Source organism: Podarcis bocagei (genome assembly GCF_964188305.1).
Source record: "Podarcis bocagei genome assembly, chromosome: 2".
NCBI classification, from domain to species: domain Eukaryota; kingdom Metazoa; phylum Chordata; class Lepidosauria; order Squamata; family Lacertidae; genus Podarcis; species Podarcis bocagei.
In genome coordinates this window covers 1,561,164-1,582,313 of record NC_138126.1, presented here as the reverse complement: position 1 = coordinate 1,582,313, position 21,150 = coordinate 1,561,164, and the positions used below count along the sequence as shown (strand labels likewise).

The window sequence follows — 21,150 nt, the reverse complement described above, 5'->3', positions numbered from 1 at the left end:
TTCCTTCCGTCTCTGGGTCCTTCTGCCCCCTGGGGTCTCTTCTTTCCTACTCTCTTCTGACACGGACCCCCCTGACCCTTCCGCCTCCTTGCGGCGGGCTTTGGGACCTGGCTCACTATCTGGGCTGCTTACTGCGCCAGCTTCCGCTACATTTGAACTTGGCGCGCGCGCCCAACTCTCTACCTTCCTCTTGATCGTTTCATCGCTTCCCGAGGTGGGCGTGACTACTCCTGACTCATGCCCTCCCTCCTTCTGAAAGTCTCCGGAACCCGATATCTGGTCCCCTTTCTCCCCGCTGCTCCCGGCTGGGCACGTGGGTCCCGATCTCCAACTGTTGCTCTCTGATCCCTCTCTGGACCCTTCTTCCTGGGGTGTCCCCCTGTTTTCCCCCCTTGCTCTGACTGCTGGCGCTCCCTTCTGGGAATCCTCGGACTCACTAGACAGGCTCGGTGATCTCGGGTCGTCATCCCCACTCATCTTTCCTTCGTATTCCTCCCCCTCGCTCTCTGTCTCCTCCCTTCTCTGCGTCTCTGCTCCTGAACCCCTGACAACTCGTTTCTGGGTTTGAAGAGTTCAGGTTGCAAGTAGTTTGAGAACTAAGCTATTTGAAAACTGAGGTACCACTGTATTTATTTTCCCCAATTACAACTGTATTTATCCCCTCCCCCCGGGTGGTGATTTTCTTGAGTCAAAATGAGAGTACTGTAGGGATCAGATGGGATTACCATGAGGAATTATAAAATATACATCAAGCCATTGTGTCCACCATGAAGACATTGTGTTGACTGGGTTTGATATATTGACGATAATTTCTGATTAAATCCCATAAGATTCTACATTCGTGCCCTTTTCCCTGTTGCCCATTTCTCCTGTCAGGTACACAGCCCAGTTGCTTCTTACTTCGCCAGGCAGGCATCCTGGGCCATAGAGATAGTGGGCAAGTTTCTTTGAAGTAGGTTTATATATGGTAATCTTAGGATGTTAATCTTAGAGCCAGGAAACAGATCTCACGTGAAGGTGATAATGATCCGCTGTCCTCCTGGTCATCCTCCTTATCATGTGTATTGCTTGTTTATGACCTCTGGGGTTGCTAAATACTCTTCTTTGTTTACCCCAGAAATATTTGTGCTTAATTAGTTTTAGTAGTTTAACTTTCTCCCCAGTGGGTTTGTGGAAATGCTCAGAAGAAATCTGATTAGTTCTTACGAACACTCTGTAAAAAGTTCTTTTGTGAATAAAACGGCCTGGGGCGGGGGCTGTGGGAATCGGACAAGCACAGAGAGACGATTATACGCACCCTTCCCAGATTCTTGCTGGTTCAAGCCTCTGTGTGTATTCTTATTAATCAGAGTTCCATCCTTCCTTTACTTTGCGGACGGAACAAGTACCCCGTAAGCATTTTTTTAAAGGAAAAAAAGCACTGAGTTATACCGTAACATTACAGATCAATGGAAAGACAATTTAATGAAGAACGTAAGGAAATAACTTTTATGAAGGATTATTTATTACAACAGTAGTCATAAAGAAGAAATGTGAAACAAACAGAAAAAAATTAAATATACAGGTAGAATAGCCACGTTATAGTAATAATAATAATAATTTATTATTTATACCCCGCCCATCTGGCTGGGCCACTCTGGGCGGCTTCCAACAAAATATTGAATTACAATAATGCATCAAACAATAAAAGCTTCCCTAAACAGGGCTGCCTTCAGATGTCTTCTAAAAGTCTGGTGGTAGTTGTTCTCTTTGACATCTGGTGGGAGGGCGTTCCACAGGGCAGGTGCCAACACCAAGAAGGCCCTCTGCCTGGTTCCCTATAACTTGGCTTCTCGCAGGGAGACAACCGCCAGAAGGCCCTCGGCACTGGACCTCAGCGTCTGGGCAGAATGATGGGGGTGGAGACGCTCCTTCAGGTATACTGGACAGAGGCCGTTTAGGGCTTTAAAGGTCAGCACCAACGCTTTGAATTGTGCTCGGAAACGTACTGGGAGCCAATATAGGCCTTTCTAGACCAGTGTTCTGTGGTCTCGGCGGCTGCTCCCAGTCACCAGTCCAACTGCCGCATTCTGGATTAGTTGTAGTTTCCGGGTCACCTTCAAAGGTAGCCCCACACAGAGTGCATTGCAGTAGTTGGAACTTTGTGAGGAATAAGTGGGTTTTGTGTTGCAGTTTGGGTACTCAGTCTGGAAAAGGTTTGCCATCACTGCCCTCGGATCATGTCCAGTTGCAAAGGTGAACGGAGGCTTTCCACCCCCAGGGCCCAGAGGTGGCTCCTGCCTTGGGGCAGCTGGTGGATTTGGAGGAAGCTGACCCTTAGCACTCTGGGTTGGGGACCTGCCTGAACCTCCTTCCCCATTATACTCATCCTTACGGTTTCATTTTGGGGATAGCATTCTACACACACTTGTGTCACCATGGTTCCCGCCCCCAAGCACATTGCTTTGAGATGCTCTGGTACGGCCCCTTCTTCCCTGTGCCCCCTTCCCTCCTCATGCAAGACCACCAGTCTCAGCTCCACTTTGAGAAACTCTCCATTCCCAGATACAAACATTTCCAACTCCCTCCACCAAACACCAACACCAGCTCACTCTCAGTCCACCCTCATTCAGCAGCAACACAACTCATTTACATTAAATATTAGATTAGGCTTACTCTTGTGAAATGTGACCTTCATTACTTTAAATAAATGTCTAGACCACGTTACAAACAACAGAAGCTAACATACGCTGCATGGAATTAAGACTGATTTCCTGTTATTGATGTGAAAGAAAGTGTCAACTCGGAGAGAAAAAGGTTCTACTCTCTAAAAAGCGTTGCATAATAACCAAACCAGGATCCACACTCCTTGTTAAACCCTTTCTCTTCTTTAATTCATGGCCTGGAGGTGTTTCCACTCTTACAGCTCTTACCCCTGGGAGTCTTTTGATGGTCTGTACGACTTCCACTACAACTGAACCTTTGTCCACTTCCCTGGGACTTATATGGTTTCTCCCCTGTATGAGTTTGTTGATGTTTTGTAAGAACTCCACTTGCACTGAAGCTCTTTCCACACTCTATACATTTAAAAGCTTTCTCCCCAGTGTGACTCCGTTGATGAATTCTAAGGTCTCCACTCTGACTGAAGCTCTTTCCACACTCCATGCAATTAAATGGTTTCTGCCCTGTGTGAGTCCATTGATGAATTCTAAGGTTTCCACTCTGACTGAAGCTCTTTCCACACTCCATGCATTTAAATGGTGTCTCCCCTGTGTGAGTTCGTTGATGTTTTCTAAGGTCTCCACTCTGACTGAAGCTCTTTCCACACTCCATGCATTTGAATGGTTTCTCCCCTGTGTGAGTCTGTTGATGAATTCTAAGGTGTCCACTCCTACTGAAGCTCTTTCCACACTCTATACATTTAAATGGTTTCTCCCCACTATGACTCCGTTGATGAATTCTAAGGTGTCCACTCTGACTGAAGCTCTTTCCACACTCCATGCATTTAAATGGTTTCTCCCCACTATGACTCCGTTGATGAATTCTAAGGTGTCCACTCCTACTGAAGCTCTTTCCACACTCTATACATTTAAAAGCTTTCTCCCCAGTGTGACTCCGTTGATGAATTCTAAGGTTTCCACTCCCACTGAAGCTCTTTCCACACTCCATACATTTAAAAGGTTTCTCCCCCGTGTGACTCCGTTGATGAATTCTAAGGTCTCCACTCTGACTGAAGCTCTTTCCACACTCCATGCAATTAAATGGTTTCTGCCCTGTGTGAGTCCGTTGATGAATTCTAAGGTTTCCACTCTGACTGAAGCTCTTTCCACACTCCATGCATTTAAATGGTGTCTCCCCTGTGTGAGTTCGTTGATGTTTTCTAAGGTCTCCACTCTGACTGAAGCTCTTTCCACACTCCATGCATTTAAATGGTTTCTCCCCCGTGTGACTCCGTTGATGAATTCTAAGGTGTCCACTCTTAGCGAAGCTCTTTCCACACTCCATGCAATTAAATGGTTTCTCCCGTGTGAGTCCATTGATGTTTTCTAAGTTTTCCACTGTCAGTGAAGCTCCTTCCACACTCCATGCATTCAAATGGTTTCTCCCCAGTGTGACTCCGTTGATGAATTCTAAGGTCTCCACTCTTAGCGAAGCTCTTTCCACACTCCATGCATTTAAATGGTTTCTCCCCTGTGTGAGTCCATTGATGTTTTCTAAGCTTTCCACTGTCAGTGAAGCTCCTTCCACACTCCATACTTTGAAATTGTTTATGTTCTCTCTTTCCACACTCCATGTATTTAAATGGTTTCTTTGTTATTCCCATTGGACATGGCCCACCAGAATTCTGACTGCCTTCTCCATTGTCTTCTTTCGATGGGGTGGGGAGAAAATTCTATTTGTTTTCTAGGAAGAGAACAAAGGAATATTACACACATCAATTAGCATCTGTTCTTATTTTGACGTCTCGTACATTCTTTCCTGTCCTCCATATGTTCCAAGTTTTTAGGAAAGACAGATGAAATAATGTTAAATAATGGTCATGCATCATCAGCCTTTCCTAACCCTTAATTAAGCATTAATGAAGCAGCATTATCCTAGAATACGGTTGAACTGTGGTGTTTACGTTTTATAAAAAGTGGTTTCTCACAGGAACGGGAGCTGCTCTATGTTCCATGAACCTGGCCAATATTCATCAGGGTCCTAAATTCATCATGAAGTTCTTCATCTGCTGCACTATAATCCTCTACCCCTTGGGCCACATTTTGTCCCCTTCGACCTCTAGATCTTTATTCATCAGCTGCACATTCCCTTTGGCCTCAGGAGGTCCATACTGACCATTTTGGGAGACCCATATATAAGTCTAGTGACAAGGCTTGGTGCTTGTGGTCGGTTGAAGGAGTGCTCAGTTGGAGAATGTTCTTTGGGCTGGAACTCCATCTCTCAGCCTTGCATTCTTGAATGGAGAGAGCTGGAGATGCAGAAGGAAAGCAGCTGGAGCCTGACTGCTGGGAAGGCCAGATTGAGACACCCACCCCAATTATGATTTGTAATAATTATATGCCACCAGGTCTCGCACCTGCCTCCTGACACTGGCTTATCTTAGTGGAGATTCCCTGTCCAGGCCTCTCTCACTGTTCTTCCTCCTTTGCCGTGGGTGGCCAAGGGCTTCTGGATATTCTAGCTCTGTTCCAACTGGGAATTATTTATTAAATTGTTATACCTCTCTTCATATGAAGATCACAACATAAAAATATGTGTGACACTGAAATAGTATTAAAGGTGAATAACACTGATTGTTGGAAAGAAAAGAAAGAAGATGAAACCCATGGTGTGTCCTCCTGAATGTAATATAATAATAATAATAATAATAATAATAATAATAATAATAATAATAATGAAGTGTAAAGAAGAAACCAATCTTCAAATCAGTTTCATATTCCCTGGCTGTATTTCTCAGCCATGATTGTGACTCAGAATCTTAGCCACACTTTTTTCTAGAATATCAACTGGATCTCTTTGTAATAGGAGCCAGACATCCCTGGGATTTCATCCAAACATTCCTTTAGTGTGGGCAGCAGCAGCAGCGGAGGAAGGAAGGAAGCAATTTGGGGAAAATGATTTCCTTCAGAAGGTCTTCCCCAGCGGCCAGCAGGGTTGATAAACTGCTCAGTGTGGACACCTTGGATTTATAGTGTTAGGGTCTGGATACCAATCACTATCCGTTGGAAATGTCTCAAGAACCCTTAAGATCCTGTTCCACCAACTCCCACGTAACACTGAGCCCTAGAGGAACCTTCTATGCTGAGTTGAGGCATCTCTGGCCCTACAGACGTGGTTGGACTCAAAGTACCACCTGCCCAAGCAAGGATGGCCCATGGCCAGGAAGGATGGGAGTCTTATCTGGGGGGACAAACTTTCCCATTCTTCCCCCTCCTCTGAAAATGCGGAATGGGGGAGGTGGGGCACATTGACGCAAGGGGGACATTGACACCCCAACAATATTTCAATATCGAGAAATGATATTTGTGTCGCGACATCACCCAAATGTGCCTATACATGTGTGAGTAGAACAGTTGCAACTGTGCTGGCCGCCAGTTAGCCGGCCAACAACAGCCCTGCAAAATAGACCAGAGTTGCTACGCGCTTTTGGGACTTGGAAGAGTAACTTACGGCAACCGTAAAGGGCAGTCCAGTGTCGTCATTACGGGGGCCTCTTTTAAATAGGGGCTGGTGTTTGAACTTGGGCTTTGCTAAGGTTACGGAAGGGGGGCACTTGTGTGAGAGCAGGTTTCTTTGGCCGTCTCCCCCTTCCTTGGTTGCCCCTTCTGCTTTCCCATGGCAAGTCCAGCCGAATTCGACTATGGCGTGTGGTACATATCTCTGCCTTCAGACAGAGGGAGGCAGGCAGCTTTCTGGGTCATGTGCCCAACTTTTCATGAGCTGATATTAAATCCCAAAAGAACTACAGCTGCTTGTTACAAAGGGAGGGGGCCAATTCCGGTAGGATTATGATATTAACTCTTTCCATGCTCATTTCTGATGCTCAGAAGCAGGTGCACCCTTTCCTAGACCTTCCTGATGACATTCTCAGTCTGACACACAGTATTTACACAGAAACACGGATCAAACACAAAAAAACCCTTTACATAACTCCCATTCTAAAATACACTGAGACTATTTTATAACATATCCCCGCTATAACACACAAGTTCTAATTAAGTCCTAATATTTACTATACCTAAACATTGAGCACCACAGACCAATAATAATAATAATAATAATAATAAAATTTATTATTTTTACCCTGCCCAGCTGGCTGAGTTTCCCCAACCACTCTGGGCGGCTCCCAATGGAGTGTTAAAAACAGTAAAGCATGAAATATTAAAAACTCCCTAAACAGGGCTGCCTTCAGATGTCTTTTAAAAATAAGATAGCTGCTTAATTTCTTGACATCTGATGGGAGGGCATTCCACAGGGCAAGCGCCACTACTCAGAAGGCCCTCTGTCTGGTTCCCTGTAACCTCACTTCTTGCAATGAGGGAACCGCCAGAAGGCCCTCGGCGCTGGATCTCAGTGTCCAGGCAGAACAATGGGGGTGGAGACGCTCCTTCAGGCATACAGGACTAAGGCCGTTTAGGGCTTGAAAGGTCAGCACCAACACTCTGAATTGTGCCCGGAAACGTACTCAAATATTCCTCTGCAGTAAAGGAGGCAAATGGAAGCCTTCCCATTTTCTTTGTGCTTACAAATACTGCCTTAAGGAGGGATGAACAGGGTGGGCCTGTGACCTGGATTCAGGAAATTTACCATCACAAAAGAATGGCCAGGCTGCCCAGGTAATGCAGTTAGTGACCATTAACAGGTATCCTTGGGGACAGGTTTTCTGCTGTAGACCACCTCCTGTGATGTATTCCTGCTGTAGACAGTCTCCTTCTGTATGATATTTTGGGGGGGTGGTCTTGGGTGGGCAATTTCAAAAGACTATATCAGGCCTTGCACACCTCCCTCCTGGTTGTGGTGAGGGGCGGACACTGTTGCAATAGCGTAATTGTCAGGGGTTTAGGTGCAGAGGCACGGGCAAGGGAGGAAACAGAGAGCGAAGGGGAGGAGACAGAGGAAAGGATGAGTGATGACGACGACCCGAGATCTCCCAGTCTTTCCAGTGAATCAGAGGATTCACAGAAAGGAGCACCAGTGGCCAGGGCATGGGGGGAGTCTAGGGAGGCACCCCAGGAAGATAGAGCCAGAGGAGACTCAGGGGGGAGCAGCTGGAAATCGGGACCAGCGTCACCGCCAGGAAGCAGGGAAGAGGAAAGGAGCCAGGGGGGAAGCGCTGGCAGCTCACCACAGGAGGGAGGGCAGGAGTCAGGAGTGGCCACACCTCCATCGGGGAGCGAAGAAACGGTTAAGAGGAAAGTGGAAGGTTGGGCGCGCGCGCCAAGTTCAAATGCAGAGGAAGGCGGCGCAGTGAGCAGCCCCGAAAGGGAACCAGGTCCTAAAGCCCGGCGCAAGGAGGCAGAAGGGTCCGGGTCAGCGTCAGAAGAATCCCGGAAGGAAGAAGCCCCGGGGGGTAGAGGGACCCAGAGGAGGACAGTCAGGAGGAAAAGGTGGAGCAAGGCTAGGATATTAAGTTGGTGCGCACGGGGCGGAGACTCAGACGGAGCCTCGCCGATCTAGCTAGTAGACGTAGAGTTGCAGACAGCAGCGTGAGAATGGAAACTGTAATTCAATAAAGACTTTTACTTAATGACCGCTGGCTAGCGTGATCCTCTGTGAGCTAGGATCTTGAAGCAGCTCTGACAGTAGGCTCCGTCTCAACATTGTGGGCATCTGCAGCCTCGAGGAGGGGAGAGAAACAGGCGCCCACTAGCGAGCTCACGAACGGCAGGAGACATGACGGCTGAGCAGCAGATAGAGGACCTCAGAAAAGCAGTGGCACAACTGAACGCCGAGGTTCTCGCATCCAGGAAGAGAGAGGACGAGGCAGCTGCCGCCTGCAGGGATCTCCAGGTCAGGTTAGACGTACTGGCAAAGCAAACACCCCGGCAGGAGGGAATTGGGTTGGCGAGACGGACAGGCGGGCTGCTCTCTCACTTCGATGGGAACCTGCAACAGTATCCCAACTTTAGAGCCGACGTACTGTGCGCACTGCAACTGTTGCATAAAGACTTTAGAGATGAACAGGAGAGAGTGGGGTTCATCATGTCCCATCTGCATGGGGAGGCGAAAGCATGGTTGCGCAATTTATGGAGAGATAACGATCCGGCGCTCCAGAATGCGGATGCCTTTATTAAAGCGATGGATGGGTGTTTCTTATCAAGTATTGACATTGATCTTGCACGGAAGGAGGTGCATGGGCTGAGACAAGGGAGGGCCAGCGTCAGACAGTATCATGCCCGCTTTTTCGCCTTGGTCAGCGCCCTGGAATGGGACAGAGATTCGGCTCCTGTAAGAGACCTCTTTTGGGAGGGACTGCACAACTCGATTAAAGATGAGATAGCGAGGGGGGAGAGACCCCGAACCACCCAGGAGGTCGTTCAGAGGGCACTGGCTGTGGGGGTGAGGCTGGAAGGACGTCCGTGGAGCAAGGACGAAGGACGTGGAGGGCGCGAACCAGCCGGGGGCCCCTCCTTCTTTCCCAGAGAAGCAGCGCGGGCGCAATCCACGCTTCCGCCAGGAGGAGGAGCCGAACCTATGGAGGTTGGAGGTGCAAGGGCTCAGTCAGCAACCAGAGCCCTGGCACCGGCAGCAGTGAAGGCGAAGCCTCCTAGAGGGACCAGGAAGTGTTACGTCTGTGAGCAGCCAGGGCATATGGCGAAAGAGTGTCCCCAGAGGCCCCACAAGCTTACTGCAGCCTCAGCAATGGTGACTGCAGCAACGCAGCAGGGAGGACCACAGCAGGGAAACGACGATGTCTGGCTGGAGGAAGAGGCACTGGGGCCCAGCCAGACGTGTTAGTGACGCAGTCCCCAGAAATTTTACAGCCAGTGAACCCCCTCCCGCCCAAACCAGTAGTGAGGCTCACAGCATCTCTCCAGCTGCCCAATGGAATCACCATGGACGTGCCAATCACCATCGACTCCGGCAGCAACGCGGACTTTATAGGGCAGGAATTTGTCGACAGGCACGCTGTGCAGTTGCTGCCGGCCACACTGCCCCTGCAGGTTGTCACGGTGGATGGCAGGGAGCTGCTCGGGGGGCAAGTGGTGAAGCAGACGCCACCAATGGTGATGCGACTTGGGAATCACAGGGAAGTCATCAGCTTCAACGTCACTCAACTGTCTGACACGCCCATTGTATTGGGCATGAGTTGGCTGGACAAGCACAGCCCAACGATGGCTTGGTTCCAGAGGCAGCTGGTCTTCGGCTCTTCCTTTTGTGCTGAACACTGCATCGTACCCAGGCAGGAAGGAGAGGAAGAGGAGTCACAGCTGCTGCTAGGCACGCTGCAAGCGATTCCCCACAAGTACGCAGAATTTCTGGAAGTTTTCTGCGAGAAGGAGGCGGACAGGCTACCCCCTCACAGACCATATGACTGCAAAATTGACCTGCTGCCGGGGGCGGCGCTGCCTAAAGGGAAGCTGTATTCCATGTCTGAGGACGAACTGCAGGAACTCAAAGACTTCATCGATCATAATTTGGAGCGCGGTTTCATCCGGGAGTCTAAGGCAGCGGGGGGCAGTCCTGTATTCTTTGTTAAGAAGCGAGACACGCCCCAAAAAAGACTCGTAGTGGATTACAGGATTTTGAACAGTGTGACCAAGCCGTCGGACTTCCCCATGCCCCGCATCGACGACCTCCTGGCGAAGGTACGGAAGGGAAAGGTGTTCACCAAGTTGGACCTGCGGGGGGCGTACAACCTCATTCGCATGCGGGAAGGTGATGAGTGGAAGACAGCCATGTTCACGCCGCTGGGTACCTACGAATACAGAGTTATGCCTTTTGGACTGCAAAATGGCGCTCACGTTTTTCAAGCATTTATGCATCACGTGTTGGCGGGACTTCTCTACAAGACGTGCGTCTGTTTCTTGGATGACATCCTGATCTTTTCGGAGTCGCAGCAAGAACATGACAAGCACGTCAAGGAAGTGCTGGGCAGGCTAAAGCAACACAGGCTCTACGCCAAGCTGGAGAAGTGCCAATTTGACGTGCCGGAGGTGGATTTTCTGGGCTACAAGCTGTCTGACAAGGGGCTCGCCATGGACAGCGCCAAGGTTCGAGCAGTGTTGGATTGGAAGAGCCCACGCAACCGGAAGGAGGTCCAACGGTTTGTCGGCTTTGCGAACTTCTATCGCAAGTTTATCAAGGGCTTCGCGATGCAGACGGCGGCCATCACTGACACCCTTAGCTCCAAGAAGAAGAAGTTCATCTGGACTGAGCAGGCGGAGCAGTCCTTTCAGGCCCTCAAGCGTCTCTTCGCGTCGGAAGAGCAGTTGCTTCATGTCAACCCCAGCAGGCCGATGAGGGTGGAGACAGACGCTTCGGACAGAGCAGTGGGGGCGGTCCTGCTGCAGAAGGACCCGCAGGGCGTGTGGCGGCCGGGAGCGTTTTACTCCAGGAAGCTCAGCAAGTCCGAGCAGAACTACACCATATGGGACAGGGAGTTGCTGGCCATTCATGCAGCGTTCAAGGCGTGGAGGCACTTTCTGATCGGCGCCAAGCACACGGTGCAGGTTTGCACGGACCACAAGAATCTAGAGCACTGGCGCACGGCACAGTTCCTGAACCAGAGGCAGATACGTTGGGCTGAGTTCTTTGCGGACTTCGACTTCCGAATAGAGTATGTCCCGGGGGACACCAACATCATGGCAGACGCTCTCTCCCGCAAGCCACAGTATCTGGAGGACGCAACACCAGCGGCCGCCATGCACATCTTTGCACCGACAGTGTGGGCGTGCGCCGCGGCGACCGTGGACCTAGAGGCGGTGCGGCGAGCGTTGCAGGGGGACTCCTTCGCACAAACGAAGATGGCAGAGGTGCGAGGGGGCAAGGCAGCGGCCGACGGTTTCCAGCTACGAGATGGATTGCTCATCCGTAAAGGGGCCATCTACGTGCCGGGTGACGAACTTCGAGCCAAGGTGCTACAGCAGCTGCACGACGCACCCACGGCCGGGCACTTTGGCAAGGAGAAGACGGTGGAATTAGTAGCCAGGGATTTCTGGTGGCCTGGAATGAGAGGGGAGGTCGCAGACTACGTGGCGAGGTGTGACACCTGCCAGAGGGCAAAGCCGGTGCACAAACCGCCGGCTGGACTGTTGGAGCCGCTGCAAACTCCGGTCGAACCTTGGGAAAGGGTGGCTCTGGACTTTGTCACGGATCTGCCCAGCTCAAAGGGCAAGACGGCCGTGCTGGTGGTGGTGGACCTGTTCTCCAAGATGACGCATTTCATTCCGTGTGCTAAGGTGCTCACGGCAGAGCAAACCGCCAAACTGTTCATAGACCACGTGTTCAAGGTTCACGGTCTGCCACGGTCTATTCTGTCCGACCGCGGGCGGCAGTTCATCTCGAACTTCTGGCAGAAGCTGATGGGCTTCCTAAACGTCAAGATCAATCTGGCGTCGGCGAGACACCCGCAGACCAACGGGCAAGCGGAGCGAGCCAATGCCATCATGCAGCAGTACCTGAGATGTTATGCAAACCAACAGCCTGCGACGTGGGTGGATTACCTGCCGCTTGCAGAGTTTGCCTACAACAACACGAAGCACGTATCCACGGGCGTCACGCCGTTCTTCGCCAACAACGGGAGGCACCCTAGAACCTTCCCGGGACTGGAATGCAGGGGAGAAGGGGAGCCGCAGTCAGCAGATGCGTTCGCGTCGGAGCTGCAGGAAGTCCACGATCAGCTGCGGCGCCACCTGGAGCTGGCTAAACACGCATACAAGGTACAAGCGGACAAACACAGAAGGGTTGGCGAAGAGCTCCACGTGGGAGACTGGGTCTGGTTAGCAGCCCACGCAGTGCCGGCCAGGTCGTTGGCCAAGAAGAAACTAGGGCATAAACAACTGGGGCCATACCAAGTCGAAGAGCAGGTCAACCCGGTGGCTTTCAGGCTGGCGCTTCCGGAGGGTTCCAGAATGCATCCGGTGTTCCACAGATCGGTGCTCACTCCCTACAAGGCACCGCACAGGTTCCAGGAACCCGGAACGGCGCCGAGTCCGCTCAGAGAAGGAACGGGGCACGCGGGAGTGGCACAGGAGGAGCGCATCAACGAAGTCACGGAGATTTTGGACTCCAGATGGGGGGAAGAGGGAGTAGAATACTTTCTCGCCAGGGAGGGCACCCCGGCCAGTGCGAACAGCTGGGTGCCGGGCTACGCTTTAGACGAACCTCTGCTCAAAGACGAGTTTCATGCCCTCTTCCCACATAGACCTATGCCAGCAGACTTTTTCGACGACTGGCTTTTCACGCCCACGCTTTCGGACAGCACGTTCAGGGGGTTCGACTCGGACGAGGAACCAACACGAGACGTCCGTTCCCCGGAGGGGTCACCCTCGGGATCTGTCTCAGAACCCTCGTATTGGTGGGACGATAGGCCGGAGGAGCAGTTCCGCAGGAAGTGGCTGGACTGTTCCGGCCGAGCAACGCCGCCTGGAGGAAGTGCGGGAGAGACGGACATGGACATTTTCGGGGACGACCCTGGTTTCGAGCACGGCGGCACAGAGATGGAAGAGGAGGTGACTGTCGTCAACGAGAGCAGAGAGGAAGACCCGGAAGAGTTCCGATGGAGGCCTGCCACGGGAAGCGACCGATATCCGACGTTCGTCCCTTTGCAACAGCAGCCCCCAGCTCCAGCACCGGAAGGAGGGGAGGGGGGAATGGGGGGCTTCGAGGGGGGGATGGATGTCAGGGGTTTAGGTGCAGAGGCACGGGCAAGGGAGGAAACAGAGAGCGAAGGGGAGGAGACAGAGGAAAGGATGAGTGATGACGACGACCCGAGATCTCCCAGTCTTTCCAGTGAATCAGAGGATTCACAGAAAGGAGCACCAGTGGCCAGGGCATGGGGGGAGTCTAGGGAGGCACCCCAGGAAGATAGAGCCAGAGGAGACTCAGGGGGGAGCAGCTGGAAATCGGGACCAGCGTCACCGCCAGGAAGCAGGGAAGAGGAAAGGAGCCAGGGGGGAAGCGCTGGCAGCTCACCACAGGAGGGAGGGCAGGAGTCAGGAGTGGCCACACCTCCATCGGGGAGCGAAGAAACGGTTAAGAGGAAAGTGGAAGGTTGGGCGCGCGCGCCAAGTTCAAATGCAGAGGAAGGCGGCGCAGTGAGCAGCCCCGAAAGGGAACCAGGTCCTAAAGCCCGGCGCAAGGAGGCAGAAGGGTCCGGGTCAGCGTCAGAAGAATCCCGGAAGGAAGAAGCCCCGGGGGGTAGAGGGACCCAGAGGAGGACAGTCAGGAGGAAAAGGTGGAGCAAGGCTAGGATATTAAGTTGGTGCGCACGGGGCGGAGACTCAGACGGAGCCTCGCCGATCTAGCTAGTAGACGTAGAGTTGCAGACAGCAGCGTGAGAATGGAAACTGTAATTCAATAAAGACTTTTACTTAATGACCGCTGGCTAGCGTGATCCTCTGTGAGCTAGGATCTTGAAGCAGCTCTGACAGTAATAAAGACCACGCTTACTAGCCGCTTTGCTTCTCCGTATTCTCTGCTTGGCCTCTGTTATTTTCTCCTACCAATATGGAACCCACTTAAGGACTATATGGGCTCTTGAATACCCCATAAGGGGAAAGGAACAGGTTTTTCTTATAACAAAGGTCGTAAGACTATGTTTGGTTGGCACGCTTATTTATGGCAGGATGAAACTAAAACACACAAGAGCTCTATGAACCAGGTTATTCAGAAAATCCTTTTTACAGTATGGGATAAATATAATAATATGCTGGAAAGAAAACCACCTCTTTGGCTCCAACCCACAAAAGCAACAGCTTTTTTAAAAATGCAATACGGAAGAAGCAATGGGCAACTTACAGAGATCTTTTGGACTTTTCGGAAGAAGAAATAAAACTGAATAAACAGGATGAGGAGGGAGGTGTGGTGGCGGATTGGTTTCAATACCATCAAATCATCTTGTTTGGACAAGATAAAGGGAGAGGTCTTTGGACTGAAATTTCACAGTTTGAAAGAGATATTATTGAGAGGAAAGAGAAAGTGTTTCCCAAATTTCAGGTAGAAAATTGTCCAATCTGAAGAAGTGTGCATGCAAACGAAAGCTTATCCCCAGAAGAAACTCAGCTGGTCTCTTGGGGACCCAGCCAGGCCCCCCACGACCCCAGGGAGAATGGGGGGGCCTCAGCCCCAGCCCTGCTTGGGGTCCTCATTCCCCTTCCCGCCAAGGCCTCCAGGGGGGGCAGGGCAGCTGAGCATCTCTCGGCCCCCCAGGAAAGAGAAAGGGGAGTCTGGCGGGGCTGCTGCTGCTGCCCAGGAGATCTTGCAAGGCCAGCCCTGCAGGTCTTGGGTCCCCCCTTCCCCCCTGGGTCGCCTGGGTCGGGGCCCCTGTCGACGGGTCCCAGGGAGGGCGCTTTCCTTAGGGGGGGGTCTCTTTGTCCTCCCTCCCCCTCTATTTCCCCCCTCTATTTCCCCCCCTTCTCTCCCTCTTCACCTCTTGGTCCTCCGCCTCCCTGGCTCCAGATTAGTCCGCTTTCCTTGTCTGCAAGAGAAAGGGCGGCGGCGACGGAGGCTCTTCAGCGACGCCCCTCCTCCTTTCCCTGTCTGGCAACTTCCGGCGCATTCAGCAGCGACACTTCCGGTTCCTTTTGGGATGCGCTTGCCCCTAGAGCTACGTCGATAGAGCAGCCCCTCCCTGTCTTGGGATGGGAAGAGGACGGGACGGCGCTGCCTCGGGGGCTCCATGGGGGCCTGGCCCCCCTCCCTCCTCCTCCCCACAGCAGGGGGCGAGATGGCTGCGGGGGGGGGGCATCATATCTGGGGGTGACCTGGGTTTGCGGGGAGAGAAGGAGGTGGTTTTCAATCTGCAAACAGGGAGGTTGGGAGGGGAGAGGCTGAGTGAGAAGGAGGGAAGGGCTGCCCCTCCCCCTGTGGGTCAGGAGAGTGGGGGAGGGGCTGAGCCAGGGAAGCCAGGGGGGTCACTCCCCCCCCAGCCCAGGGGGGTCCTCTGTGAAGCCCAGAGATGGACCCAGCCTCGGGGGGGGGGGGGGAGAGACATGGGGCTGCCTGAGAGAGAGAGAAGGGGCGCTTCCTCTCCCCTCCCCCCTCCTCCCCCCAGGCTCTCCTGCGCCCAGAGACCCCCTTGGCCCGGCAGGGAGAGGGTGGGCTCCCCTTCCGCCATGAGAGGAGTGCAATGGGGTTGTGAGGGGGGGAGACCCCTTTCTGCTCCCCTCCCAAGAGGGTCCCCGTCGTGTCTCTGAGGGGCGAGAGAGGAGGAGCCCCTCCCCCCGCTGCAATGGGGTTGTGAGGGGGGGGAGAGAGAGACCCCTTTCTGCCCCCCTCCCAAGAGGGTCCCCGTCGTGTCTCTGAGGGGCGAGAGAGGAGGAGCCCCTCCCCCCGCTGCAATGGGGTTGTGGGGGGGGGGAGAGAGAGACCCCTTTCTGCCCCCCTCCCAAGAGGGTCCCCATCGTGTCTCTGAGGGGCGAGAGAGGAGGAGCCCCTCCCCCCGCTGCAATGGGGTTGTGAGGGGGGGGAGAGAGAGACCCCTTTCTGCCCCCCTCCCAAGAGGGTCCCCGTCGTGTCTCTGAGGGGCGAGAGAGGAGGAGCCCCTCCCCCCGCTGCAATGGGGTTGTGAGGGGGGGAGAGAGAGACCCCTTTCTGCCCCCCTCCCAAGAGGGTCCCCGTCGTGTCTCTGAGGGGCGAGAGAGGAGGAGCCCCTCCCCCCGCTGCAATGGGGTTGTGAGGGGGGAGAGAGAGAGAGAGACCCCTTTCTGCCCCCCTCCCAAGAGGGTCCCCGTCGTGTCTCTGAGGGGCGAGAGAGGAGGAGCCCCTCCCCCCGCTGCAATGGGGTTGTGAGGGGGGAGAGAGAGAGAGAGACCCCTTTCTGCCCCCCTCCCAAGAGGGTCCCCGTCGTGTCTCTGAGGGGCGAGAGAGGAGGAGCCCCTCCCCCCGCTGCAATGGGGTTGTGAGGGGGGGGAGAGAGAGAGACCCCTTTCTGCCCCCCTCCCAAGAGGGTCCCCGTCGTGTCTCTGAGGGGCGAGAGAGGAGGAGCCCCTCCCCCCGCTGCAATGGGGTTGTGAGGGGGGGGAGAGAGAGACCCCTTTCTGCCCCCCTCCCAAGAGGGTCCCTGTTATGTAGTGTAGTTTCACCCTGGGCCAGCAGGGGGATACTGTATATAGTTTTCACTCAGGTCTGTAGGTAGTTTTCACTCAGGTCCGCGGCAGTTAGTTTAGGCGGGAACTCTGAGCTGTTGTGGTTACAATGTTGTCAGCCGGCTGCCTATAAATACAGGCCGGCTGAGCTGTTCGCAGTCAGTTCTATTTCAGCTTATCTTAATAAAAGAGCTACTTGAAGAAATCGCTGTGCCGGCTACTATGTCAACCCACTACTTAACACTGGCGACGAGGATGGGATGGATGGACATCAGAGAACAGCCAGATGCGGCCAGCCTCTGAACTGAGCTAAATCACAGAGCGAAATCACTGAGCGAAATCACTGGGCAGAACCAATTCAGAGCTGACTGTTCTGGCTAGAGCACTGTGTTCCATCCATCGCCCTTCACGCCGGCATCGGAATCATGGCTTCTTTGTGCCTCTACCGCCGTTTGCGCCAGCCTCTGAGTCATGGGACTCCTACCTCGCTCGGTTCGACTGCTACCTCCAAGCCAATGAGCTGACAGCAGTATCAGTGGATCGGAAGCGGGGCCTATTCCTCAGCCTCTGTGGGCCTGAGGTGTTTGAGACGGCCCGAGCATTGGTTGCGCCGGAAGCAGTCCAGGCAACACCATGGGACACGATCCAAGAGAAGCTCCGCAACCACTACGCACCAAAGCCGTCCAAGATTGCTGCCCGCCATGCGTTCTACCACCGGAACCAGGCAGAGGGGGAGTCAATCAACAACTACACCACCGCCCTGCGACAGGCTGCAATGCACTGTGAGTTCCGAGACTTAGACGATGCCCTGATGGATCGAATCGTCTGCGGGGTCCGGGACATCCATCTGCAACGGCGCCTCCTAGCCAAGCCAGACCTCACGCTACAGAAAGCCATTGAGGAGGCTGTGGCCTCAGAAGCTGCTGAACGCTCCGCCCAGGAGATCCGCAAGTCCAGCAGCCCGCGTCTTGCTAGGGAGCCAGTTCCGGTGCATCATGAAGAGGCCAGCAGTGATGAGGCATCCTCCAGTGAAGACGATGACGTGCACCAGACAAAGCGGGAGCGCAGGAAGCTCCAACAGAAGTCCAAGGGCCAACCGGAATGTGCTGGCTGCGGAGGCGACCATTCCCGTGCTAAGTGTCGATTCAGAGACGCCATCTGTAGGAGGTGTTCCAGAAAGGGCCACATCGCTAAGGTCTGCCGATCGGCTCCGTCTGACACCCCCCCTTCATCGACTCGCAAGTTCAAGTCTTCACTCCAGTCTGCCAAGGAAAGTTGTTTCGCTCTCACCAACTGCCGCTGCCCGTCTGGAACCACGATTGGCCAAACCGACTCGTCTACGCGACGCAAGCTGAACGTCACGGTGCTCATTGAAGGAGCTCCATGTGACATGGAGATCGACACCGGGTCTGCCCTGTCCGTCGTGTCATGGAGCACCATCAAAAGACTGGTACCCAGAGTATCCAAAAGGCAACTCGACTCTCACCGCGTACACCTCAGAGACTACCAGGGAAACGACATTCCCGTGGTTGGCGTTGGCCGGTTCTGGATCGCCTTCAAGGACTTTTCGGGCCTGCTCCGGTTGGTGGTGGTCGAAGGTCAGCGGCCAAGCCTCCTAGGGCTAGACTGGTTTGATGCCCTCGGCCTGGAAGTCACCGGCATCAACTGCATCTCTAACGCAGAGACTGAGGGTCTGGTCAAAGACTTTGCTGAGGTTTTTGACGGCACCTTGGGACAATATACTGGTACACCCATCTCCTTTAGCCTTGATCCACAAGTCGCTCCCATCAAGCTTAAGCCACGCCGGGTTCCCTTTGCTCTCAAGGCTAAGGTGGACGAACAACTGGACAAACTGATCGCCCAAGGAGTTTTGGAGCCCGTCGACCACGCAAAGTGGGAAACCCCCATCGTCACGCCTGTCAAGCCAGATGGGTCGGTGAGAATCTGCGCTGACTACAAGTGCACAATCAACAAGGCACTTCAGCAGCACGCCTATCCGGTTCCTGTTGTCCAACACCTGCTGCATTCCCTGGGTGAGGGTAAGGTCTTCGCTAAGCTGGACCTTGCCCAAGCCTATCAACAACTGCCAGTCGATGATGCCACTGCTGAAGCCCAGACGATCGTCACCCACCGGGGGGCATTCCGTTGCCGCCGGTTGCAGTTCGGGGTGAGTGTGGCTCCTGGCATCTTCCAAAGCCTTATGGAGCGCCTCCTGCAAGGGCTTCCAGGCGTGGTACCATATTTTGATGACGTCTTGGTGTCTGCAGACTCACACCAGCAGCTGTTCGAGCGCCTCCGTGCCGTGCTGACCAGGTTCCAGGAGGCCGGGCTCAAGGTGAAGAGGGAGAAGTGCCTGATTGCCGTTCCACAGGTAGAGTTCCTGGGCTATCTTATCGATGCCTCCGGCCTTCATCCAACCACATCCAAGATCCGCGCTATCCAGCAGGCCCCCACCCCAAAGGACAAAACGGAGTTGCAGGCATTCCTGGGGCTGCTGAACTTTTATAACATGTTCCTGCCCCACAAAGCCACAGTGGCTGAGCCTCTTCACCGACTCCTTAGCACTAAGACGCCTTGGGCCTGGGGTCATCGAGAGACGGCGGCCTTCAACGCGGTCAAGGCTCTCCTTTCTTCAGACAGTGTGCTGGTACAGTACAGTGAATCCAGGCCACTGGTCCTTGCCTGCGACGCCTCACCTTTTGGCATCGGTGCTGTCCTTAGTCACCGTTTCCCAGATGGAAGAGAAGCACCGCTCGCCTACTTTTCCAGGACACTATCTCCGACGGAACGGAATTACAGCCAGCTCGACAAAAGAGGCACTGGCGCGCCTGGACCGGGGTGACTGGCATGAGCGGGTCGCCGAGTACTTGTTCGTGCAGCACATCACTCCTCATGCGGCCACAGGGAGGAGTCCTGCTGAACTGCTTATGGGCCGCCGCCTCAGGTCACCGCTCGACCGGCTACACCCAGACTTTGCCGTGGCTGAACCCCCAGGCTGTGCCAACGCACCACGGTCATTTGTCCCAGGAAACCAGGTCTTTGCCCGGAACTATGTGGGGGACATTCCTTGGGTGCCAGCCACAGTAGTGGGAGTCACTGGACCTCGCTCGTACCAGGTGGCACTCGAAGACGGACGTTTGTGGCGACGGCACATAGACCAGCTTAGGCGCAGGGTTGGCGACTTAGACACTACCGAGGTGCCCCCAACTGCGCTTGCGGCTCCAGAAGAGACACGTACAGATGGCGAGGCCCCACCTACACCTCCCACGCAAACTGCCAGCGTGGAGCCGAACCAAGCCGTCTCAGAACAGACTAAGACCACTCCACTTGCGGAGGCTCCACCCACAGCAGCGGATCCAGGGGAGTTGGTTCCAACGCCACCTAGGGTCGCACCACAGCCTCAGCGAGAACTGTGTGGCCCTCCGGACTTGGCTACCAGTCCCCGGCGGTCTGGCAGAGTTTCCAAGCGCCCAACTTATTTAAAGGACTATGTTGTTGGACAGGTATCACTGTTGGTCTAAGTATGGTAAATGTAACCGATATGCTTTTGTGCTTAATTGAACCATTACGCGTAGTGCTGTATATAAGGAAACCATTACGATTGTAACTAACGCCTTATCTCGGTGGGGAGGGGTGTTATGTAGTGTAGTTTCACCCTGGGCCAGCAGGGGGATACTGTATATAGTTTTCACTCAGGTCTGTAGGTAGTTTTCACTCAGGTCCGCGGCAGTTAGTTTAGGCGGGAACTCTGAGCTGTTGTGGTTACAATGTTGTCAGCCGGCTGCCTATAAATACAGGCCGGCTGAGCTGTTCGCAGTCAGTTCTATTTCAGCTTATCTTAATAAAAGAGCTACTTGAAGAAATCGCTGTGCCGGCTACTATGTCAACCCACTACTTAATAGTCCCCGTCGTGTCTCTGAGGGGCGAGAGAGGAGGAGCCCCTCCCCCCGCTGCAATGGGGTTGTGAGGGGGGGGAGAGAGAGAGAGACCCCTTTCTGCCCCCCTCCCAAGAGGGTCCCCGTCGTGTCTCTGAGGGGCGAGAGAGGAGGAGCCCCTCCCCCCGCTGCAAGGGGGTTGTGAGGGGGGGGGAGAGAGAGACCCCTTTCTGCCCCCCTCCCAAGAGGGTCCCCGTCATGTCTCTGGGGGGCGAGAGAGGAGGAGCCCCTCCCCCCGCTGCAAGGGGGTTGTGAGGGGGGGGAGAGAGAGACCCCTTTCTGCCCCCCTCCCAAGAGGGTCCCCGTCATGTCTCTGAGGGGCGAGAGAGGAGGAGCCCCTCCCCCCGCTGCAATGGGGTTGTGAGGGGGGGAGAGAGAGACCCCTTTCTGCCCCCCTCCCAAGAGGGTCCCCGTCGTGTCTCTGAGGGGCGAGAGAGGAGGAGCCCCTCCCCCCGCTGCAATGGGGTTGTGAGGGGGGGGAGAGA

At 53.9% G+C, this 21,150-nt stretch overlaps 2 protein-coding genes across 6 annotated transcripts in view; both read right to left on the bottom strand.

Moving 5' to 3' along the window:
• The window catches only part of LOC308580638 (uncharacterized protein), a 327,057-nt gene that overhangs the window by 92,798 nt on the left and 213,109 nt on the right, over positions 1 to 21,150 (bottom strand). The window lies entirely within an intron of this gene.
• The window catches only part of LOC308580832 (uncharacterized protein), a 265,061-nt gene that overhangs the window by 127,249 nt on the left and 116,662 nt on the right, over positions 1 to 21,150 (bottom strand). Inside the window, exon 1 of one of the 4 annotated variants that reach the window (XM_081183044.1) lies at positions 15,074 to 15,619. The exons of the other annotated variants lie outside the window; for them this stretch is intronic. The gene's annotated coding sequence lies outside the window, so the exon portion shown is untranslated. Of the gene's footprint in view, positions 1 to 15,073; positions 15,620 to 21,150 lie in introns of those variants that run through there. 4 annotated transcript variants of the gene reach the window in all.